The sequence below is a fragment of the Argopecten irradians genome, chromosome 6 (genome assembly GCF_041381155.1).
Source record: "Argopecten irradians isolate NY chromosome 6, Ai_NY, whole genome shotgun sequence".
Classification (NCBI taxonomy): domain Eukaryota; kingdom Metazoa; phylum Mollusca; class Bivalvia; order Pectinida; family Pectinidae; genus Argopecten; species Argopecten irradians.
Window position 1 is genome coordinate 22,656,814 of NC_091139.1, and position 27,561 is coordinate 22,684,374.

General features: G+C 33.7%; 1 pseudogene; it reads left to right on the plus strand.

Moving 5' to 3' along the window:
- Nucleotides 1-1,280: 1,280 nt before the first annotated feature.
- LOC138325351 (uncharacterized) lies at nucleotides 1,281-27,561 on the plus strand (annotated as a pseudogene).

Consider the following 27,561-nt stretch of genomic DNA (forward strand, 5'->3'; position numbering starts at 1 on the left):
TATAACAGAAACATAACACAATAAAATAAACTATCTATACATAACTTTTTCACAACATGGATTTCTACGTGTGAACAAAAAACTGGTAAGTGTGGCGGCCCGGCACCACTTCTACACACATGTATTCAGCAATAAACAATTGTAAATATGAAAATATAAATGTCTATGACCTCTGAAACAATAAGAAACCATTTTAAAATCAGAATTTGCAAGTATGAAAGTGTATAATTTTGTTAAAATATGGATTGTGTAGCGGAGATGTGCGTATCTGTTATTGTTTTCCTTGATCGCCATACTGTGTTTGTACCTTAAATGACCCGGATGTAAACTTTCTGTGACGTCACGCCATCTTTTTTTAAATCTTCTTTAATTAGTGTTCATAACAAGTGTATTGTTTCGAAATTGCCTAATGAGCTAATCAACTATACAGTTGTAATTCCCCTGAGTATATCATTTGATGAGTTATAAATAAAACTATAGTACTAAAATCAACATGCTCCTGCTTGTGTTTTCATATTTCCATCTATATTCTACAATCAGTCACGAAGATTGGACACACATAAAACAAATACGGTCACAACATATAGAATAAACAAAAGAATGGAAACAAATATGGTAATAAAGTTTAAAACATTTAACCATTGGGCGAGCTAGAACCGAATGTGGAACCTATCGATATTTAGTCATAATGTCCAAAAGAACGATACATGTGAAACCGTGGAAATGAACAAGATGTAACATATAAACCGTAAATATTAATGGGAGATAACATTTCATCTCCCTTCATCATGGTCCTTCTTAGAAGAAGAGTTTCACTACCACAGTTCGAGTGTTCATTTCTAAATGCATGTAACTTTAAATCTTATCAAAGAGAAAAAAATATTACGATTTAGAATGGCTGAGATGGTTTTACGAGTGTTCCACATGACCGGTTGCGACAGGGACACTTCACCACTTGTTATTTGTCAGTATGTCGTGTTAGGAGCGACTGGTTAAGGTTTCTCATGTTTTATCACTCCCTCCTATCCGTTTAAACATAGAACAGTTGCTGGTGCTAACATTAGACCATTATAATTTTTTCGACTCTGGCTTAGATACTATTATGAACACTGCGTGTTGTGTTACCACAAGTATGATTGCATGTTCTCTGAAAAGTTTGTAGAATCGTCAATATCCTGTAGTGATTAAGGCACTAGCCTTTCACCTAACCGGCCAGGGTTCGATCCATGGCACGGAAGTGAAGTGGTAACAGCGCTTACATTCGGGCCATCGAAAGTGATATGTATATGTTATATAACGTGCTTCGAAATCAGGGTCTTGACGCACGTTTAATTGGTAGCTGGTACAGTATCTAAAATGATATTAAGAAATATCTGCATCAAGATACACGTATTAAAATAAATTATAATGGTGCGAAAATTCTGATTTCGTTGAATATCATCATCATTAGATAAACTAGCAATTGACATTATTTATATAAAGGTGAGGGCGTGTATAGGCATGTTGCCTGTTGCCCAATTCCGATTGTCTTTAACATCAGAAAATCAAATATTCTGAAATGAAAATTTTGATGGAGAGCATTTCAGGATCATTACTGGTATTATTACAACATAATGAAAGACTATCTTGATACCACGGATGTTTACATTAATTAATTATATCGCATCAATAGGACTACACACAATTACAAATGAGTCATAGTTTTAATTGAAACTGGTCAAGATAACATTACAAATTACTGATATACCTAACTATCGCTACATCAATTCAGGCAAGTATTTTACCTTGGACATTTTTTTTCACAACTGATTTTTGAAACAACGCAGTAATCAAATTCAATTGACAGTTGATGTAATAGTTCAAGAGCCTCATATATTTCCATTAAAAGTCTTTTCACCACCAAAATTGTTCTTTCTTGTCGGAATCCAACCAGTATCAGCAGTTTTCTCTCCAATGAAGTTTTGTTTGTCAATGGTTCAACCATATGTATTTTGTCCATAAGGGCAAACTGGAATGGCTGTTAACCAACTCAAAGTCATTTCTCCCTTAGTACTATTGCTGTCCATACATGGAATTTCCTCATCCTCCTAGTATTTGTCCATCCATGTTGTAGTTATGAGACTGGTTTCTCAACGGGCAATTGCGGGAAATATGTCCAACTTCACTACAGGTTTAACATCTTCTGTCATCCAAATTTTTCGTGTTCATTCTACTCTTAATTGGTTAACATGCCTTCACCAATATGTCCTTCATTTCATCATCAACTCCTCTGACTTTCATTACTGGCTTCTGTTCTCTGTTTATGCTTCTCCTTATTTAAAGTATTCAAAACCCTGACTGAGTTATGGTTCATGATCAAGTCTTTCTGGCTTTCAGATCATCCTCCGCTATTCCATGATAAGGCATTCTCATTGTTTCTATATAATTCACATGGAATACAACTCAATGTTCTTTGGATTTTTATGAAATTCGACTTCAAAACTTGCCTTTTCATTGTATCCACTATCCTGAGTAAATTTTCAGTCCTAGTATATGTATCTCTCCTGTTATGAGCTTTATCATACAGTCTCTTCAGGTGGGCTGCATATTCCTCTACAAACTCGCCAGGTTTCTCTAACTACATGTACATGTATCTACCGTAAGTGATTCATCCTTATCATAAATAGATTCCACTGCATCAACAGACAAAACACCGTGTTGTCACAATAACGAATACCATAATGTTATTCCCTTTTTGTAATGTTATTTCTTCTTGATTATTTCATAAAGGATGACTCCATATGTTTAGTAATTTTTAACTTGATCTGCGTCTCGGATTATTTAATTTATTCTTATTCATGTATTGTATGTGTACGCATCCAAAAATGTGTATGACAGTTGTATAGTTGTTTAGTAATTACAATATCTTTGAGAACAAACATGTCATTGTGATTTGTAGAGCAGCAGGATATAATTGTATATTATAACGTTGCTTTTACTTAGAACATGGTACTTATAATTACAAATAAATATAAAAGATGTACAAGTTTTACGGTTCTAGTAGATAAAAGAATTATTAACACTGAGCGTTGTCTTGCTACATTGTTTCGTTCCTAGTTTGTAAGTATGGTAATTAAAATACTGGTCACAGGAATTAAAAGGCTGGTCATGACCAACCGAGAGGTTCTTTCGTATTCCGTAATTTTTAACTAACCAATCTTACCTAATGATTGAACTTCGAAACCTAACCCACTAATATATGTTTTATTTGTTTTACTTCATAGACGATGTTAAGTATTATTGATACTTTTGATATACACACAACATGTTATTTGCTATATGGTGATATGATCCTGACCCTCTGATCTAATTTCAAAGTTAGGGTTGTCTAAACTTACGTGTAAGTTAAGAATACTTACATGTCACGAGTTGAACGTAAACACAATATCACTTAAAAACGATCAAAATCGATGTTAACTGCAGACTGGCTAGCATAAATTACGTCACCTTAAAGGAGACTCACGGAAAAAACATGTACCCTTATTCGACCAAAGAATTTTGTCTTTTTGTAGAACATTTAAAATACACTTCCTTGTTGATGTAAACCCGATAAAATGGCGACTGGACATAGTGGTTTGAGAGGATGTGTGGTTTTAATCATTTTCGCTGTATTAAGACCCAGTTTTATCAGAAAGTAAGTATCATTCATAGCGAAATTTCGAACGATTCATTGCTCTTGCATAGTTGTTTGTAATCTACCTGTACATGTTTAGATAGCTAATGATTCCGATCTACAATATGTCCTTATCTTTGTGGAATTACCGCCAGTTAATATAATATGACGCTCAATCCTTCACGTGTTTATCAAAGTGTTTATACTGTTGTCTTTTTGCATCAAAGCGCACACTCTATTGTCAAGTCTTTTAATTGTTATGTAATTAATCTTATATTAGGTTTGCACTATGTTCCCGGCGGCCACGGTAGCCGCATTTCAGACCACCGTTGAAAAAACGTGGTGACCGCGAGACAACGTGAGACAGCACAGAAGGACATAAAAGACAAATGTAAGCGGTCGTGAATATCATGGATGCCGTGCCAGATTTTTAAACTGTCAAAAAATTTGCCACGGCAGTCACGGTACAGATGGCGAACGCCACAGGACGTAATAAAACGAGATTGACGTAACAAAACGTAACAGTGCGTACGAGGCCGTAACAAAACTTCCAGACGGTCCGTGGTGGAACGGGCACCAAGCACGTTTCCCGGAACCTCACGATAATTTCAAGTTTTGTGACGTTCTGTTGAGTTTTTTTCCACGTTTTATCACGGTTGATGCAGATTGGCTGCACGTTTTGTGCCGTTTTGTCCAGTTTTGTCAAGGTTTTGACGGCAAGTCAAGGTGGAAGATAGCCGTTTCGATGCGTTCTGTTTCGATGTGTTCTGTCAAGGCACATCACGGCTTGTAGCGGTTGAAAGCCCGACGTAAAACGGCGTGTTGCGTCTTATTACGGTCTTACGCTGCAAGCAATATATGATGGAGTATCATTGCCTGGCCTGGTACATATTTGCTACTTCATGAAGTTATTTCTATTAATAAATAGAAATAGTCATTATCAAACACATTTAAACATTCTAACTTGACACAAATAATTGTTTTCACATTTATTATAGAACACGAGTGGTTTCTTTAAATCTTTTATAGAATATATTCTAAAATGATGTTGATATTACATAGATTTTGATTGGATTATTTCCATGATCAAATCTCCGTTAGATTCATAAGACTTCATGACGTTGTTGTGGCGACGTCGAAGCCGGTAAACATTTATAACTGGCCGGAGGTTTTGTAATTCTCTTACGTTTATTATGAAAACACTAAATGAATGTAAATCCCAAAATATCCTTTCGAAAACATCGTAAGCCTCAACTTTCATTATCTAGGCCAATCGATCGTAGAGCAAACTTCACAACAATTTCGGCCGTTTCGTCAATGTTAGAGACAAATTTTATAAGATTTCACACAGAAAGGCGTCTTGTAAAGATCATAAACTCATTAATAAATAATCAAAACGGTAATTCTGGCAGAAAATGGATAAAATGTTGTACTTGTTACACCACATACCACATTGCAGGATCAACAAAGCGATCAATTGAGAAAAATTGACAGAGCTTTGCAATACAAGAAATATAAGGAACTATCTAATTGGCTAATAGGAAAGAAGCAATCTTTTCACATTCATGCATCGCTACATCCTTAATTTTAGAATGGGGTTTGAATGTCATTTTTCATGAATCTACTGGAGATTAGATCATGAATTTTACCTTTTAACTCGTGCTTAAAACAAAAAAAACCTAAATATATCACATCGACAGCGTTTTCCTAAAACAATAGGACAGCATAAGATATTCAACCTCCTGTCATCACGCAACCTATTGTTTCATTTATCAACAAAGAAAACCCAAACACCAATACTATTTATTTCCGAAACAAATGGCGACAAAACGTTAAATTTATATATTGTGTTGTATTGTCAGTGTAAACGATGCGCTAATCTGAATTAGCCATACTTTTTTTTAAATCCATTAATAGTAGCTGTCGCATGGAAATGGGACTCCGTGTTCAGCTCTCAGATATTTATAAACGATGCACCAAACACAAGTATCCTAGGTCTGGGTATTCTTGCTCCTACAGCGTACATGTACATGTACCATAACGTACTGGAAAACAAAAGTACTTCAGCAAGGCTTAGCCTTTACAAACGTATATCAAATTATCTGAGCGTGATCGTACCTATATCCCTGCTTTAACCAATGATTTAACGTAGAGTAATTTAACATTTTGGACACACAAAATTGTGGTACGCCAGTAAAATTTAATAGAATTTAATAGAAGCGTGTAGTGTCTCATACTGTAAGTATATAAAACCACCGAAAACTGTTGAATAGTCAAGATAATGAATCGTTCGATGCCCGTAAGGGCCTAGAACTTTTATTATCTTAACTATTCCACAGTATGAGGTGTTTCTCAAGGCCCGGTTATACTTGCGCTATTACATGTAGCGTACCTTAGCGTATTTAAAAAATGAGGGGAGTAGAAGTACGCCTTGGAACACTGTGATACGATATCACTAAGTTGTAATACGCTTAATTAGGTGTAATGGTGTCGTTATAACTAGGTAGAAATACGCTAATGTAGGTTCTGACACGCTGTCCAACGCTTTTATACGCTTGTTTAGGAGCTAGGTTAGTAGTAGAAGTACACTTCATTTGATACGCTATTAGCGCAAGTATGACCAGGCCATAAAAACATGGCAGCAGATACCATTAGTAGTCTTCTCTACTACAATATATATTGTTTAAAATATTCCATAGTCCCAGGCAAACCCTTACATATTTAAGGTGGTAGTCTCACATTCCCCAAAAAAATCCCGTTCTAATGGAAATTAGATTACTTGGTTTACTGTTAAATGTCAGAAAAGCTCACTGTAGCGAAATGTATGTGAAATGTTCAAACTCGCTTGCTGTCCGCAATTACACATTGTCGTCGGACGTCTTGTATGCCAAACCCTGGCCCTTGACAGTGTAGTAAAGATTTTTTGTTTAGAACTTCTCAAATCGCTCTTACAGTAGTGTGTTATTAGGTGCATGTTCTTGTCTAGATATAATTTCACCAACTCCTCAGTGGCTATGTATTGCATTTGATTAACGTGCGTGACTTTGACTAGGTAAGGGTACATTATATATACAGTCAAACCTGTCTATAACGACCCTGAAGGGGAGACAGAAAAACGGTCACTATAGACAGGTTGCCTTTATAGACAGGTTGGGGCTTTCGTGCCAACCAACGAGCCAGTAAATAAAACAGAATTATATTAATACAAAACACACCTGCTACTGGATGTTTATATATTTATTGCCATGCATTATTTAAGAAATAATTAATTGTGTCAATATATTTCCGTGATTTGTGTTCGTTTTATTTTAATGCAACCGGAAATTTCGATCATAACAAAATCAACTCGTTTTGATACATAGATTTTTTCATCTATGAACATAATCATTACCTAATTACTGATTCACATGGCCTGGAATTATCTGTGAACGATTATTATCAGACAATGTATGCGTGCAATATTTTTTTACAACACATTCTCGCTGGCAAGTCGTATGTAATGTTGCCGTGTAACCAGTTTTGACGGATTAATCTCGGAACATGAAAGATCGATTTGGAGGCGTTTTCTCACAATATACAGCTTCAAAACTATTAAAATCACAATGCAGGTACACATATTAACTTTCAGTAACATTTCTACCAAGTAATGGGACCGTATTTTATTTATAAACACATCGAGAATACCCGGGTTACATCGGGCGATAATCCGACTGACTCTAATCGTAAAGAAGTCGAACGTAAATTTATAGGCCTAATTTGAAATAGCTTAAGTACAGGCCATTTCTTAGTAATAAAACAATGCTAAATATCGACAATGAATAACGGAACACATTAAATAAATCGGCATGTTTTATTTTGCCTACCGTATCATCCGAGTTGTGGCTTCAAAATCACGCTTTACGAGTGATCTTTTCGTGCACATGGCGTTCGCGACCAAACTTAATTTCAGTCTTTGATAGGCATAAACGGTCTTTAAAACTTCCATCCTTAAGTTGGCAACCATATTTGTACCTCAAATGTTACGACCGCTAGGTTATAAACCAAACAGTACTGTATAAACAATTCATAGCTTGGGCTTCAGTAATGGCTGTCATTTGGAACAAAGGGACGCTACTACACACACACTGTACTCGGTACTCGAAAAGTCGATCTCAGCGACCGGTCGTTAGACAACCTTGACGGGGCTAAAACGACCGGTCGTTAGCCACATTAGACAGGTGGTCGTTATGCAGAGTGCCATTATATAGTAAAAACGCACGGGGAGTCTAAAAACCGGTCGTTATAGACAGGCGGTCGTTATATACAGGCGGTCGTTAGAGCAGGTTTGACTGTACTGGTAATCATATTGATCAACGATTTGTAATTACTACGGTATCAATCAAAATACTTAACAATGTCGTGGAATTTGTCAATATCTCTTGTTATATGTTTCATTCGTAATATAGAACAATACATTTATGTCAGTATTTTGCTTCATGGTTATGTAACAGAATTAGCCTCATTGAATTGTCCATTTTTATTGTTCTATGAAGTAAATATGTTGTAAGAAATTGAACCAGTCTTTTTTTCTAAATCGATATTCAAATTTGTCATTTTTCAGTACTTTCTTCACATAAAAACCAGCATTCGTTTGCGGTAAATCTGGCCCGTAAATAAAAAATCTTTTGACAAAATTTTCCATGAGAAATGTATTATTTAATTGATGTGATATATATCAATGCTTTTTTAAAGGAAAATGCTTTACATCTCGTCATAATTAAGTTTTGATGATGATTCTCACAAGAATGAAAATAGATCAAAATTGTTAAGTCCAATTTAAAAAAAAATTATAAAGTTTTGTTCACTAGTCATTGCATTCACACTTACTGTGGAGTATTTACCTTTTCCATTGAAATAGTTAACAAACCATTCCACAGGAAAAAGTAACTACATGTATTCCACATGCAGTAGTAGGTGATAATAGCAGATAACAGTAGAACATTATCTATATGTCCATTAATTAATAAACTTAAAAGTGAGCAACCTTATCTCCCCCATTCACATTTTAACATTAAACTCTCATCACATGGTTGCCATGATTGTAATGAAGAAATCAATATACATAATGTACATAACTGAAACAAGAATTTTTTCTAGATTGTTCTGCTATATGTGATGAGTTATATGTGAGATCCTCTTATCTTATGGTATATTATGTTTACTATTAATATTTTTGTCGAAAAAAATGTACCATACCAGATTTTATTGGAAGTGGCTAAAACAGGCTTTGCCTGATGCCAAATCCGTTTTTTTTTTTTTGCAATACAATTTGTTGAAATTCAAAATTAACACGGCGTTAGGTTATATAAAGAACACTCTGTAATCATCTACAATCAAAACATAGATACACAGAGGCATTACAGTAGCAAAATAATCGGTTTATTAAAATATCGGAGATGATTCTATATAACAAACTATTTTACAGCATAATGTTTTCTACTTACCACTAAGCATCATGTTCTATGTATCCAACACAATAATATTTGGATGGAGAAACATACTATATATTTACATTTTCCTCTATCAAAATCAACGGAAGCCCATTAGATATGAAAAAAAGAATTTAAAAAAGTATTGCGAACAAACGTAATACTTTTGCGAATAAATACTTTTTCTTATCTAATTTAGCACCAATCGGCTTCCGTAAAAATCTCCGTTTGTATATTACAATATTTATTTGTATTTTTTTAGATAATGTTGCTATTTCGGGAACTGCTGAACAGAGTAGCTATCAGGATTACAATCGTTGGCGAGCGGAGCAGGCTGTGGATGGCTGCGTAAAAACATACTTTCTTTTTCATTGTTGTTCACATACACACGCAACTTCAAAAATAGTCTGGTGGCGAGTGGATCTCAGAACGCTGATCACCATAAATGGTATCTCAATATACTATCGAGGTAATGTAAATAAGGTTACAGCCCTTATATATCAAGTATGCAAATTTATCTTTCCATACTCTTTCATTCACATGCACTTTCTTACTTGCTAAGTGTGTACTTTTATCCATCCATACATTTAGTGGATAAGTTATTTATCTTTGCATTTACATTCACACAGCGTTTTCTTACTTGCTAAATTATAATTTTATCCTTCTATGTACTTTTACACACAACACGTTCTTAATTGACATGGTAACATGATTACCTATACATGTATACATTATACATGTAATCTTATTGTACCTATTTTCAATCCACACAATTGTATTCTGCATACACACAGTAAATAGGAGGTGTAATGGCTATTTTGTAAGCGTACACATATATAAAGAGTAGAAATATTGTAGAAAAGAATGAAAGTATTTAGTTCTGTTGACAACAAATAGAGTTTATGAGTTTTGTACATTAGATGTCTAACAGATAAATGCATTGATTGTAGGAAATGGAAAAATTACGAAAGCCATACGAGCTCATTTTGGTAAAAGAAAAAAAATTACGCGAAACTTTGGCGTTATTACGCGAAACGTATATTATACGTACAATGGTTAGCACACATTTTTGTAGCAATAAGGAAATTATCAACAACTTTCAAACCAAACGGTTATTATGTGACCAATGTTGCAAAAATATGTGCATTTGTTGAGATCAATAATTGTTTTATGGTGTTATACCACCATGATTAATCTAAATTAAGACCGAGGTCGTAGACACACTTACATAATTGGATGCCATTATTTTATTTCTACTGGGGCAGTATAACACCATGTGCATTAACGTTCTTCTACCGTCAGCATCGTAGGATATTGTTATTAGTAAATCAAATCTTTTAAAAAATGAAAACGAAACTCCCTTCCCCTTCTCTCTCTCAAGATACAATAATTTAATATTTATTTAATTTTTAACTTATAGTGTACAAAGTATTTTAATTGATCATATATATATTATGAAAATAATGAAATTCAATGATTTATCAAATTACTAAAATTGAAAAATTTATTCCAGTCACTACTGTATATAGCTTAATCATTTTGTCTCATGTTTTCCATATCCATTCAAATTTATGTTCAGCATTATCATCCTTACAATTTGAAACATATTTTTGGATTATGATAGTTATATTGAATTATGTTTATCAGATAGTTAATACTAAGAGAATTATGTAAACATCTCATCCTATCACTACTGTTTTATTGGAATTATACAACTATGATATCCTGCCACTTCGAAATAACTTTAATAAAAAACACACGGGACTACAATTTAATTATCCATACTTGAAAATCGCATGATGTTTGCATCTTTGATACTAAAGCCAGTCTAGTTTCTGAAAAAAATGTTCAAATTTTACCGAGAAAATAGTAATTGTGTTGACGCCATGACGCCATGAGGCTGAAGGCGACACGAGTGTACAGTGTATCATGTATATGTATAAGAGAAAAATAGTGAACTTTTCTATTTTTATTTCAGGTATGCGTTTGTTTTGTTTTTACTATTATTTTGAAGCAATGATATGTGTGTCTGGGATTATTAAACAACATATCAATATGGATGACAACAATATAAACTGATTTTGATATAATATGATGCTTAATTTATATACAGTATATGTAATGTAATTGCTATCTTTTGGATTTTGGTTTTACAAGCATGGTTTTGGTTTTGGTTTTGGTTTTGATTCTGGTTTGACATTGTTGGCAAAGCATTAAAGGAAGCTAACGATATTTAATTTTCATTCTAGATAACTCTCAGCATAGATTAGCCGGGTATGAACTGTACGTCTCTAACACCACCTCTTCACTACAAGATGGCGTCCTTTGTTACCAGGACAACAGTACTACCTTGTCAGCTGTACAATTGACGATCACACATCAGTGCCCGTATGTAGGTCGTTATGTGACTGTGTACAATTACAGAAACGACCCAAAACGGTACGACTGGTATGACAATTACGCTGTTCTGGAGTTGTGTGAGGTACAGGTGTGGGGTAAGTTCGATAAGTTCGATACTAAATATATACTGTATTATGATAATGTATCATATCAGTACGAATATGTACGTGGGTGAGAGTGTCTGTATCAAAGTTTGTGTGTAAGTACTCTTTTTTAAATACAAGACAAAAAACGATTACACATCATATCCAGCATTTTACCATGTAATTATTCTTGTATAGGGTGTCCGGTTGCAACTTACGGTGATGGTAACTGTGATAGCGTGTGTTCCGGTAACTGTTATGGTGGTAACTGTAACGCTACAACAGGTGCTTGTTTCTGTAAGTTATCATAGTAGTATAAAACGTAACTCTTAGAATTCTGTTTTTATAATCTTCACTAAAAAGTTTATTTTAAATTTTCCACAAATCATATTCGTTATTGAAACGACTAAACCACAATGTATAATGTCGTTATGAGATACTACACAAGCAACATTGCTTCATGCAATCGTCATTGTATTATCTTCAGAAAACAATTACTACATTAATTTTAGAAAATCGCAAAACAACTTGTATTGAATCTTTGGCATTTATTAGTTTGTCATCGATATTACTTCAAATTGGAATCAAACTAAATGGCTAAGCATTACCGTAACGGGGTACCAGTTTATTATTAACGAATAGCACATTGCTTTCTTTGCAGATTGTTTTACCGGTAGATATGGCGATTTCTGTAACAAAATCTGCCCTCTATATTGCAAAGATAACAAATGTGAGAAGGACAGCGGAAACTGTTATGGTAGGTATCATATAAAACAATATAAATTGAAAACATATAACTCTCGAAATCAGAGCTGAAGAACCACGTGGTCTCAGTCTTTGCGCACTTAGCATTAAGATCCCATTATTATATTTAAATGTTCACTTGTTGTAAACTCTGAAAGTGGATAATAAATTGAAAGAAGAGTACGTTAAAGATGCTCCACCGCCGACAGAGCATAAATGATATTCATCATTTGAACAGTAATTGGTGTTTAATCGTGTATATTTATGTCTTATTAACACAAAAAATAATTTAAAATAATTTACTTCGCCTTTGGTGCATACACAATCAGTACTTCATTCCATATAGGATATAGTGACACGGAATTTTTTCGGGATGCAATTAATTCTTTTTCATATTTTTAACTTTAAGTAAAATTAGAAGCTCAAACTTTTCAATGGTTGTAATGGTGTAAAGTAAGTAACTTTTGTAACTAATAAAAAATACTAAATCGTCTGCTCCTGTTTTTGATAGTGAAAAAATACCATTTGTCAGCGGTGGAGCATCTTTAAATTAATCTACACGCATATGGCATAGTTTTCTCTCTTTAAACTTCATTGATAACGTTTTCGAGTTTGGGAATAGAAATAAATGTTAGTATACAGTACTGCATATTTTCTTCATTGCAGTTCGTTGATTTAGATCTGTTACTATGATAACATGAAATAATATAAATGTAATGTGTTAGTAACGTTTAATATATTATAATACATGTTGTATATAGTTAATATAATGTAACGTATCAATGTAATGTGCGCTGGTCAATGAATGTAAGATGAGGAACGTGTAGATGTAATGTAAGAACATAATTGGATAGAAATCGAGTAACGTTCAAATGTAATATAGGATTATAGATGAATGTATTGTGAGTAAAATAGAGATATAATATGTATAAAGGCAATATGAGAGTGTTAATACGTGTTGCGTATCATAGATACATAATGTGAAAATAACATATTAATGTTATATGTTAATAATGGATGCTATAATATGAAAGTTAAAAATAAATGTGACGAATGTAAATGTATCGTAATATGAATTGTCTCTCTACAATACATATGTGTACACTGCGAGAGTGTTGAGTGTCTGTACATTTTGTATTGTTTTTTTTTCTGTCTGCACTTATATATATATATATATATATATATATATATATATAAATGCACTGTACTGATAAACCATATGGTTTAAAGTAATAAAGAACTGAACAGAACTGAACTATTACTAAAAGTCATACATCAACAAAATTAACCTAGCATTAACATAAAGGCATAGCACTAAAAATATATGTGCGTAAATGTATTTAGCCATCTATCTAAGTACAAAGAAAAAAAAGATTCCATAACGAATTGTGCATCGTTGTGTTTCTCCATATATTATATTTATTTTACATTTGACAGATTGCATCGGCATATTTTTCAGAGAAAACAAAAACTGTTGGATTTTTTCTTTTTTGGATTCATAATAACGAAATGTGCATGGTTGTGTGATTTGTTTGGAGATTATACTCGATTATCTCGCCCATATTTGTTTAGCACTCCCATAGATCACCATAACTTTTGTGGGCAAGGACACATAGTACTTTTCGATTAATCATTTTCTAGCGAAAGTGTGCTATCTAATCCATCACGAATTTTGATTATTTTTGTTTATAAATTTGACAGATTGTATCGCTCAGAAACATGGCGTTCAATGTGAACATGACTGTGCTGTGGATTGTAAAGATAGATTGTGTGATAAAGACACCGGACATTGTTATGGTATGAAAAGAAACACATGAGCAGGATATGTAATGCACATGTACTTTAGATACAGCATTGCCATTCAAAAAGGTGTTTTCTAGTCCATAATAAGCTTTGAATTTATTTTTTTCATTCGTCAAATTGCATTTCTTGGAAACCTGGCGTTCAATGTGAACATGACTTTCTGTATATAGTAAAGATGGATTGTGTGCTGAAGACACTTGGCATTGTTATGGTATTGATTAAATCAGCTTGTAGATTTCAGTTACATAATTATGCTTAACATAATTCTCATTCCAATTTGTTTAAAATAAAGCACTGCTTTAAAATGAAAATCAAACTTGATTGATTTTCATCTGCAATTTTTTTTCTATATATGATGCAATCAATGCACGTAAACTATATTCACTTTATTCTGGACTAGCCGCCACGGTGGGATAAGGAACGTCTTAAAAACTCTTCTCGAACATTTGTCAAAGTTAATTCTAGGCCTATACATGTTCCGTCTTTGCACATTAAAATGTTCGCTAGTGTAGCGTCATATTTTCAGAGAGAACAACGTGAGATTCGCTGAGAAAATAATGACGTCACAATCCGTACCCTCTCACAAGGGAGATAACTCTGTAATATGCAAAGACGGAATCAATCTCTACCGGGGTTCATTGCGGTCCCCACATTCACCTTTGTCGATGGCTCACCAACTGGCCGTCTGTTGACCTCGGGTCACAGATTATTACGTCATAACGATTGTTTAATACATTGCGCCCCCTGTATATACGACGTCACAGTGATTGTTTTTAAAACAGCGGACGTCGTAATTATTTACAAGTAAATCTAGTGTATCCGCAAAAGAATCCATTATTGTTTGGTTTGATATTCAAATTACATTATGTCAAAACTGGCAGTCGTTTACAAGAAAAAGATACAAAGGAAACTAACAACTTGTATTTAAAAATTTAGTATGCGTCCGAAGTACGTTTTTGAAGAATCTTGAAATTTCGCTGTGCCGTTTACAGAGGTGAAATTGTGGGGACCGAAATGCACCCTGGGAAGGATTGAGACGGAATATGAGGTATCTCGCCTACATATTTATAATTCACAAGAGCTTTACACAATCATTATTTTTGCTTTTGCAAAATACTTTAACCAGTTAATTACGAATGAAATGATTCGTAAAAAACAAAGAGATAAAAATACCATATACTTGATTAACTGTCAGTCCTCATTTCGATATGTATTAAGTATCATTTCCATACAAGCAGAACTCAGCAGGTTTAGAATGTTTAAATTAAATGAATCTTACTTCTGTTCAGAAGACAATATATATGTTTCCGTTTACCCTTTCGTCTTTATGAACTGATTGATGTTGACAAGATATCTGTAATACAGAATGTGTTACTGGGAGGTATGGTGCTACATGTGAGGTGAACTGTGATGGCAGTTGTAAAGATAAGTGTGAAAAGGTCACGGGGAACTGTATCGGTGAGTTAATGTAGACGTCACTTAACGTTTAACTGTCGGATCTAAACATTATATAAAAACAACAACAACAGAAATTTAACGTACCTTCCAATCGACAAAATGTATTTGATCCTTTTATGATTCATGCATGTTTTGGGGTTTGACTTCAACTTCAGATTTAAGCATCATCAAACATTTCGAATAACAAAGCAAATTGGTATCCTATTGTCCCTTTGAAAATTGTTTAGCTCTGTTTGGTTACATTTCAGAATGCATTGATGGGAGACATGGTTTTACATGTGAACTGGATTGTCCTGCAAACTGTGAAGGGAATTGTGATCAGGTCACGGCAAACTGCATAGGTAAGATAATTTTAATATTTCTGTGATATAGAATATAAATACATAATAAACTCCTTAAGATCTATGTACATGTATTGTTTTAATAACTCTTCAGTTTCTTCACATTCAAGGATGTATCTCTGAAAAAACATAAACAACTATGTGAATTGGACTGTCCTGTACATAAGTGCAGTAATAGGACATTTGCAAAACACATGTGTGAGTCTTTCTGTTTTTGATATTTTTATATGTTTTTGTTGCTGTATTGCCATTCCTTTGCTTTCCGTTTCAAAGATTGCGTTCCTCAGAAGCATGGCATTCAATGTGAACTTAACTGTTCTGTCCAATGCCAAGATATGCTTTGTGAGAAGGAAACAGGAAACTGTCATGGTAAGCATGAGAATCGAACCTTAACAAATTCAAATAAGAATGATAATCTTTTCAGTTAAATCATATTTCCTTTTGTTTAATTCTAAAATGTGATGAGATGTTTCTTTTCTGTGTAAAATTGAAATGACTGTTCATTTTTATTTATTTTGTTCATTTATTTAAGCATTGATGTCACTATTTTTTAATTTTATCGGGGTATGAAAAAAAAATGTTTGCAAACTGTTTGCAAAAAGTTTGTAAACAATTTTTTTTTTCATAACCCGATAAAATTAAAAAATAGTGACATCAATACTTACAATTAATTTTATTCTCTATTTGATTAAATGAAGTATGTTTAAATGTAACATTATAGGTTTTTTTCCAAGGTATTCTTTTTTCCTAATCAATACGCAATGTCAATGTCTCTATTGTGACGTCACGATAACGTCAGGGTTTCGCCCCATTCTCAAATTTTTTTTCCATAGTGGTATGCAAAAAAAATATTGGCCAATCAGAAAGCCAGATATGATATGAAAACGAAGAAAAATCAATAATTTTCTGTTCAGTGAAATATAATGTAACTTAGACTTTGTTTATAATTTAAAATTGCTAAACGTGTTTTGCTTAAACCAATTTCAAACTTACACACAATTAGTACAACTTTAACATCTTGTCACAAAATCCATAGGCAACATATCCTAGAGACTGGTTGGAGCATCGTGTCGTTTGATGTCACGTCAAATTATCAAAAACAACTTCTGCTCAAGACAACATTGTGTTCATTTCTATGTTGCCTTGTCTAGACGTTCCATGCTGTTTAACAATTGATTATTAATAATACCCACATGACACTGTATATTCTTATGAATGGAATAATGATGGGTGCGGGGATGGGCGTGTGAGTGTGATTCCTGTAGTGCGTGTGTTGATGAGTTGATTGGCCTATGGATGAATTTATGAATGGACGGATGGAAGGACGGAGACTAAAATGGTTTCTAATATGGAAATATTCCATTCAGTAGTTCATAATCCAATAGGGGACTTTTCCAGATTTTTCACTCGTCCGACTTTTCTTTGAAAAATATTATGTAAACTTTTGTCATCGTATTATCAAAACATTGGCAAGACTCAATTCAGGTACGAACATTCCAATCAGGTTATATTGGCGAGCTTGACATCAATCCAAACGTAGCTTATCAGATAAAGATAAACAAAACTTTACAAAATATTACACGCTATATAAGGCGTTTTTGTCAAATGTGAGAAAAATGAAAAAACAACTAAAAAACGAAAACGTACAGGAAAATGATATATCCCAACTGCGAATATGAGGAACAGTAAATGCTTAGATGGAAGTATACATTTTTATATAGACAATGATAAATGTTAGGTGTACTTATTCGAAAAGGCAACAGTTCATTGGAAATTAAATGCCTGTTGCGCGCAACATTGGATTTTATTATTATTATTATTTGTGACATGGTAAATTAAGCATGAATTAAAGATGATGTTAACTTCCTGATTAAAGTTTGATCACAGTTGGACGAGTACGTCTCCAGCGTCTTAATTAAATAATCCTCTACGCGTACTTATTGTCTCAAACGGCTAGACAATAATTCATACCTATTATGCTGTTTGTGTAGTGCCTGTTGTCTTTGCAAACTTTATGTTATTTGAATGTTCATGATACGATGTAGTGTTTTATTTCAACATATTAAACATATAGCGTTAATGCATACCGTTATCCGGCATTGGTACTTGGATGAGAGTTCCGAAAATATCTGGTTGGCCACGTAAGAAAGACTTAAATGTTTGTTTTAAATTGTTCGTAAAAGATATGTATTTCGAGTTGGAGTGCGCAAACTCTTGCACAAACATTTAACAAATTTTGAAGAAGAAAAAAAAGATAATTGAAAAAATGTAAACTGGTCTGTTTAAGGATGTGGGTGGTATATAGAAACACAATGTATTATTTTATTATGCGATATGGATACACGTGTTGTTGAAACAATACGATGGGGAGCAGAATTGTTAAATTTAATATATTCTGCCTTTATGTCTAAACACTATACCAAAACTTTGATTCCAAAGAATAATCTTTTTTGTAAGCGAAGGAAACCCTCTTAAAATGATTATATTGAATCCGTTAATCAAACGTTTTTAACATTGGAACCATTCAACCATTAACAATGCATATTTTGATCTTTGTTTTAGAATGCATTGCAGGAAAACAAGGGGACAGATGTGATACCAACTGTCCTATGAACTGTCAAGAGTGTAACAAAGAAACGGGACAGTGTACAGGTTATACCAATGAAAGTGTATTATAATTTCCACCTCAACTGGATGTCTACTTATCTATTTGATGTTTATTCGGATATGTCATTAGTTTTATTTTACGGTTTACAACTTTAAACTTCCTTTTCAATTCTCATTACAAACAACTAACGATTTGTAAAAGCTGATATTTTCAAGAATCGTCTACCACATCTAAAATGGATAAAATTGTATATTAAATATTTTATAGTTACCAGAGAAATTCAGTTGTTTACTACATCTTTTAAAGTAAATCCAGTCTGGCTTCTGAAAAAAATTAAATTGTACCGAGAAAATTTTGTCAACGCATGGATAGCGATGCAATATCGCCTCAGGCGACATGAGTGTATTACCCTAGACCAGTCAGTATTACACGTGTAGGTATGCGATAATTTTTGTCTATTATTACCACTCCGATGTCGTATGTGTTTAAGAAAGGAATACAGAAGAATCGAAATACATGTATTATCCTGTTCTGAAAGTGTAACGATTACCACTCGTACCGAAATAAGTCTAACAGGCTAAACCTTACTGAATTCAAACTGATTGTTTATGTTTACTTGCAGTGTGTATTGCAGGGCGGTATGGAGTCGGATGTACTTCAACATGTCCCGTGACGTGTAAAGACTTTGTGTGTGATAAAGAAATTGGCCACTGCTTTGGTAAATTACAACACAAATAAAAGATCACAATAAAAGGCGGGGAAAATCTAGTTTAAATATGACTTTGTCGTCTACTGAGACTAACATGCGATAATTATGGCTTTATTTGACATTGATTCACATAAGATATCTGAAGGTACCACGTATGTGATAAAGTAATATTTTAACGCTTGTATATGTTATTCAATAAACAAACATATTTTACAGTGGAAAGATAGATACAACACTAAAATATAAAAACCAAAAGCAACTTTGCACGATTTTACACCTAATATGCTACATAATGATGTAGTTACTACGAAATAATTTTATGTATGAATGAGCATGACATGTCATAATCTGTTTCTATGTAGAATGCTATTCCGGGAAGTATGGAGTAGTGTGTGGAGCCGATTTCCAGAATCCTGTAAGGAGGGTATTTGTAATAAAGAAGATGGACACTGTCTCACCACGGGTATGCACCTCTCCATGTGTTTATATATAAATGAAGTAAATTATGTCTTCATATTATTAAATTGTTTTAGAAAACCCATCAAATATATATTGCATATTCATTGGTATCATTTCAGCAACATGCATACCTATTTTAAAGGAATTGGGAAGAATGTGACATGAAATGTACCCAGCTTGTCATATATATACTATAGTATTGTTATATCATATTTAAAAATGAGAGTCGGAGTAACCCTTCTTGGTGCTATTGATGGAACAGTCAAGGCATTAACCCGAGGTATCATGGAAGACCTTATGCCACTATTGTGAGTATCATGGAAGATTCGGGACTGTTGTGAGCGCCACTTCCGGGGTACCGTGGAAGACTTGGGGCTGTTGTGAGTGCCACTTCCAGGAAAGCAGAAAGATGGACAACTGTTTATCAGAACGAAATAAGTTTGTTGGACACAAGGTTGAAGAAGACCACAACATGAATTCCACATGTAGTATATATGGGAGAATTAACAACAAAGCTTATCTCCCCGGATACCAATGTTGATGAACTTTTAACAAAACCCAGGAACTCAATTCGTTCCATTTTGTGTCAACCAACCGAGAGAGTTTCCTTGCAGAAACTAGACTCAGTCAAAAGTGGAGTGAAAATTTCACCAATAACGTCACTGCGACTATTGTGAGTGCCACTGTATGTATACTTGATTACCTACCTTAGTACAAATTCTCTCCGCTAGGCTATATATATATATAATACTAAGACAGGTCAGGGCCGCCATTTTGGTCAAGATGCTGACCGAAATGATTCTGATTGGTCAACATTTAGATCCGGGATCGCCTTCTGGCAACGAGGTGGAAATGAAATTTCGATATTGTTTAGGAAGCATTCAGCTTCAAAAAAGTATTTGAAATAGTTTAAGAACGTTACAATTTCAATTCAACGACTAGATATCTACTGACGTACGAAATCTGAAGTGTCATACTATACACTCGAGCGTCTGCTTCAAAAGACAGGTTCGCGTTTCAACATCAAATACACAACTAAAATAATGGTATGTGAAGTTGTTTTCTATCAATACATAATTAATATTGTTTACAATTTACCATTGTATAGCAGATAAGAGGTCAGTAAATAAAAAAAAATAGACGCGAAAATAAGCAGACGCCATTTTGAAAAGAAATATCCCCTGAACGTTATAGATATTAGCCAATCAAATTCCCAAGATCGATAGCCCTGATCTGTAGTTGTATTTTCGGAGCGAGAGTACAAAAAACTACGACAGTAGTTTAAATTCCTGCTACCCAAAGGTAAAATCACTATCATACGAAAAGCTATACAACACAAATCCTATTTGTTTTTCTTTTAACATGTAGAAGCGGATTTAGGTGCGTACATTTATAGCTTACACAGCATCAGCATAATGTATGCAACATTTCAACTGCTTACATGCGTTCAGAATGAAAACAGTCATACATGCTTTATTTAAGCCGACAGCAGGTTAATAAGCATCAATGTTTTAATCCAGAATAATTTCAATTTCAGGATAAAATCAAACATGAATGAAAATATATGCACTTGTATGTGGTAAATGTTCTGAATTCTACATTGGGCAAACTGGTATTGAGTTGCGACAAAAGATTACTGTACATGGGCAACAAATTAAACGAGACATTTTTAGATTTCAACATGTAGGTAAACATATCCATATATGTGCAAGTAATGTCTTCAATGTTATTCCTTTTTACCAATTTACTGAGAATGTTGTTGAGAGACGGGCGGCTATGTACAATGACTTCTAAGATGTGTATTTTATGACGTCACAATGTATTGTAAGATATGACGTCATCGATCCTTGTTGTTTGAATTGTTACCTTATCAACGTCATCAATAAACGTCCCCTGAAGAGCGGCGATAGCTGCGAAAGCGTTAGAGCAGGCAGATTTGTTTTAATATTTGTTTGTTCATATATATAGAGGACATTTCTGGAGGATGTTATTAATGGATACCAGTTATATTTCATCTCGTGAGGTGGGAATTTGGTATTTCTCACGAGTGCGAAGCTAGAGTGAATAATATCAAAGTTTCCACCTTTTATAATACTGATATTCATCAAGAAACAACCGAAGACCATCACTACAAGTTCCGCCACAGGTTATTCTGTGTATTTTGTGTTATTTACCCTTGCGATTGTTACGTCGTATTTTTGTGAACAAAACCTCATATTTTACACAAAAATATGATGTCATTTCCGCCAACAAACTAATGACGAAACAATCAAAATGATATTTTCACTGCCAATACTGCATTCAGATTGGTCAAAATTAAGTGAAAATATCAAAAGTGAAGTATGTCACTTTTATGTTCACCGTAAAACCTTAAATTTTTATGCGAAAAAATGTAATAAAATTATAAAAATACATAACATATTCTTATCAACAATAATTGACTCATCTTTGCCATCATTCTTTCTTTTTTAATATCCATGTTTTATCAGATTGACTCTTTATAAGTGTTGATAGAATAATTACAATTATAATCAACCATTCAAATTAAAAATACATAATTCCACATCTGGGAGTCTGACAACAGACATTATTTGTCGGGTTATTTAAAAAAAAAATATTATTATTTTTGAAATCATTTTCAATTTTACAGACAAATCAGACAGAGATAGAGAACAATTTATCATAATAGTTACAAAAACAAAAGTATTTCATTTGTACCAATTTTGCATAACATTTACATTTATACTTTTACACATCCTCATGTACACACACACACACACTCATATATACCTAAGAGTTTACTTTCATTATTACATACATAATATGTTGTTGGTTTTTGGTTGTTGTTTTTTTTTCTTTTTCGTTGTTGTTATTTTTCCTTTTTTGTGTTTTTTCTTCTTTCTTTCTTTTGTAAATGACTTTTACTCTAATTGTGTGTTGTTTTTGTACGTCTTGAATTATATTTTGGAAATAAAAAAAAAACATAAAAAAAACCATCTTAGTCCCATGAGTGTTTCTGCCAAAATGATTTTTATCATGTTTTTTAATTATGTACTTTACTCTTTATTTCATTATATCAGCAGTAAAACATGATTAAATCATTAACTATACTCATTACTTAATTCATAGATATTATTAACATATAGTAGTGGAGTTAGGAGCGCATTGTTTTAGCATTAATCGTACAACAGTGTGGCTGTTGTTTACCTTGTTATTTCATTAAAAAAATACCTGATATGTAATAAAAAAATGTGTTAATGATTATATCACTCCAATTAGCCAGATTAATTCCGTAGATGATGGTGAAGAATCACAATTACTTTCTAAAAGTTGTAAGGTCATTGAAATTGTTTTCATTACAATTATACAACTGTGTAAATGTAATTTCCTTCCATATTTGTTTTTATTTCTAGATTCGCCTATCACTGAACACTCATCAGGTAAGAACCTTATGTACAGAATTGGAACCTGTGTTTTGATGTTTACCATACATATATTTAAATTTGTGTGTTTTGGGGGTTGTAGAAGTTTCGAATTTTGTATTTACTTAATACTCAGTATCAATTATTCATTATTCATAAGATTTGTAAGCAGTTCTGTTCTACCATTTGTTTTTGAATTGACTATTCACACCCGAGGGCGAAATGAAAACAAAATGAAATAAGTTTATGATTGATTAAATGGTGCACAAATACGAAGGAACCGATGGTTTAGATCCGACGTTGATGTTAGATATGTTTCCAATAAAATCCAACGACAAAATAGAGATGTTCCTTGACATTGGTGTAATAGAATAACAAGAAACTTTGCATTATTTCCTTTGTTCTAAAGCAAGTTAAATATGAACAGTCGACAGGTATGTTTTGTTTTGGGTTTTTTTGCGCAGCATTGAATGTGTTATTTGTACATGTGTGCATGGTGTGTAGCCAATTAAAATATTCCCGACCGTGATATTGTTTTGCAGACGATGCTAAAAGACACTATAATAACTGTGTTGGCCGTTGTTTGTGGAGTTTTGGTTGTTGCGATCATTAGTGGGATAATCGTCGTAGTAATATATATGCGTTTGTAAGTATTTCTAATACCGGCCAGGCCGGAATTCGAACCCGGGATACTCCGAACACTAGCGTGAGTGCGCTACCAAACCATAAACTACTCCTTTCGTTTCAGCTTCTTTTTGTATAGATGGATAAATCATGATCGTGTTCAATCCTTGCACATAACATTTATGAATAAAGAGCAGTTGTCAGTTAACAAAGTATAATTTCGATCTTGATATACTTTGTTGTCAACATAGTTACATGAGGAAACGTGTGTTTTAGTTGTAGAAATTGGTAAGGTTGTGTTAATACTTAAGTTTAAATGAGTGGTGGTTTTCAGATCCCAAATTCCAAATATTAATTCTGCAACCTTCAAAAAGGCTTCGTGAATATCAAATATTGAAAGTAATCCTGTTATATGACGAGCCAAAATGACATTCTTTTCAAAGAGCAATGTCGATCCTTAATTTCAATGCATATATATAATATATCTTGATTGCAATATAAGATATCTCATGTATTTTCTGAGATATCTCATATAATATATAAGATATGTTTTTTCTCGATTTACAGAAAAGAAGAAAAACAAAAGAATCCAACCGATAACGGTACAGGTAAACCATATAATAACGTTAGATTGATGTTTAACGTTGCATATCTATCAGACATGTCATGATTAAGATGGTTACATCATGCGGCACACGCCTTCAATTATTGGTATCATCACCCAGATTATGTAATACTAGGATGTAATCACCCTAAGCATGCCATGTCAAGATCCACATGCAATTTCAATTTCATCATATGGTTGCGAAAGAATGTTTTCAGATTATTCATTAAATTTTATTTTTTACTAAAATAGAACAAATGTTTGATAAGGTCACTGGTTTTTTCCTAATAAATATCTAATCTAATGTATAAATTGAAAGGACTTATAAAATGGAGATTGTAATTTTAACTATTTGACCTTTGATCTTTGAAAGGTAAAAAAAAGTCGGGTGGTCTGAACAGCATACTACATGAAGTTGACCGAAAGTTATCGTATTGCCCTTACTACTGAGTGGCCGTAAAACGTCTCAAATTAATCCTCCTCCTTTAATTTGTTGGGTTTAACAAAGGAAAAAATAAAACAAGAACAAACAAACATATTTGTTTGTTCCAGACTCGACCTGGTTTTGTATATTTGCCGTAAACAAATAAATCATTGTTTTTGTCATTTATTTCCGGAGTGTCCGTTTTGGTATTATCGTTTCCATTCCAGAAGCTTCAACATTATGTTAATCTTAGATAATCACATTCGTTTGTCACCAGAAGAACTGAAGTATATACAATATAACCTCTCTAGCTCGAACTCTAATTTCAGGAATACCCCAATTCATCAAACTTATCACATGGTCTGGTCCCGTTCGTGCGTTTATATACTCCTAATATATCCTGAATATCCTGATAGTTTAAACCGTTCTTCGTATAATTATCTATTATAACCTAGTTGAGAGGGCACTATTGCCTCATAGTATTGTCGAGGGATGGAATAGTGCCCGAGCCGAAGGCGAGGGCACTATATGATCACGAGACAATACTATGAGGCAATAGTGCCCTCTCAACCAGGCCATAATCGGTTTAGTACATCACCCTTACGGTACATGAGACCCGTTTCATGTCATCGTAACAGAAGTACGTCAGGCGACACCTCGCAACGCTATTTCAATTTCTACACCACGTTGTCACATTAAAAGTAAAAATATGAATTGTCGCAGAAATTTGGGATTCTATAAAAAACGGGGTTAAGCTTCATGAAGATTAAAATTAGATCAATGTAGAACATGAGTGAATTATCTTCTGTAGAAAAGCAACATTTGCTTTCATCCCCGCAAACAAGAGCCTCTCCGCCATCTTGACGTCTTGGTCGAAGCGCAACGTTATAATGACGTCATGTAATGCTGACGTCACAATACATTCACATTTAATTTCGCGCCACTTCAATAGTGCCCGCTTACCCGGGCACTATTGCAAATAGTAGCCATGTGTGTATCCAATCAAAATCCGGTATTCTGTCACGTGATGTACTAATGCCTCATAGTATTGTCGATCGATGGAATAGTGCCCGAGCCCAAGGCGAGGGCACTATATGATCACGAGACAATACTATGAGGCAATAGTGCCCTCTCAACCAGGCCATAATGGGTTTAGTACATTACAATATCATGAGACTGTTTTTCATGTCATCGTAATAGAAGCACGTCAGGCGACACCTCGCAACGCTATTTTCATTTCCACACCAAGTTGTTACATTAAAAGTAAAAATATGAATTGTCGCAGAAATTTGGGATTCTTTAAAAACGGGATTAAGCTTCATGAAGATTAAAATCAGATCAATGTAGAACATGAGTGAATTATCTTCTGTAGAAAAGCAACATTTGCTTCCATCCCCTCTCCGCCATCTTGGCGTCTTGGTCGAAGCGCAACGTTATAATGACGTCATGTAATGCTGACGTCACAATACATTCACGTTCAGTTTCGCGCCACTTCAATAGTGCCCGCTTGCCCGGGCACTATTGCAAATAGTACCCATGTGTGTAGCCAATCAGAATCCAGTATTCTGTCACGTGATGTACTAATACAGCTTATTCATTGAAAAATATATCCCTCTACCATCAAATACATAGTTTTTCGAACTATAAATCGAGTCCTGTGCTGTCCGAGTTTAAGAGGTATTGCTTTAGTGAAATAAATTACATCCAAAATGTGACCATTATGACATTTCTAAATGTTGACCTGAACACTTTAACTGATAACTGTCAAAGCTGTTTCACCTTATGCACTTTGTCGATACACACTTTTCGTAGTCTAACCTCAACATCATTTAAGCATAGACCCTCGAAATTAGTAAATAATGTAATACAATTTACAAGATACTATTATGAATTGGTTGTCTGTAAATCTCTGACAGCTAATACTATATATACGATGGAATTCTTACACAGATAAATTATTATATTGCATGATTAACTTCACCATACCTTTAATTGACAGATTAAGCTATCTAGCAAGCTAATCAGAAAAGTCACTTATGCTTAGATCATTGCTATCTTTGTATGTACCCTTTACTTATCCGTTACGTTACTTTTCAGACCAAGACACCGGTTATACGTCCATTCATCAGCGTCAACTCGAAATGGGTACACAATGTAAATACAATTATGTATTGGTTGTCTGTACATCTATGACATCTAATAGTATATAAACCGTGGAAATCTTGCACAGATAGATAAAAGCATTATGAATTTCACCATACCGTTCATGAACATAAAAGCTATCTTTTTAAAAAGTCACTTATGCTTATGTCACTGCTTATCCTTGTATTTATCTCTTGCTTATTTGTTACGTTACTTTTCAGACCAATCTGGCCAAGACACCGGTTATTCGTCCATTGACCAGCGCCAGGTCGATCCTCCACATATATACGAGATGGCGGTTACACCACACAGATGACATGTGGATTCCAGACGAAAAGCCATGTATTGGGAATTAAAAAAATGAAACAAATCCTTTACACTTTTTGTAAGCGAAAATAAATATTAAAGTAAAACCTGATCAAAAACGGACATTTTGATAACAATGTACACAGGATATCATGAGTTCGAATGTAAAGCGAGATTATGATGATTAGTATACATATGCCACTACATGTAATTATGTAAGTATCGAATGCCGCAACATTTGATGTTTGTACTAAACGTGGTTATCAAATAATTCACCTATAATTAGTGTTCATAACAAGTGTGATTGTTTCGAT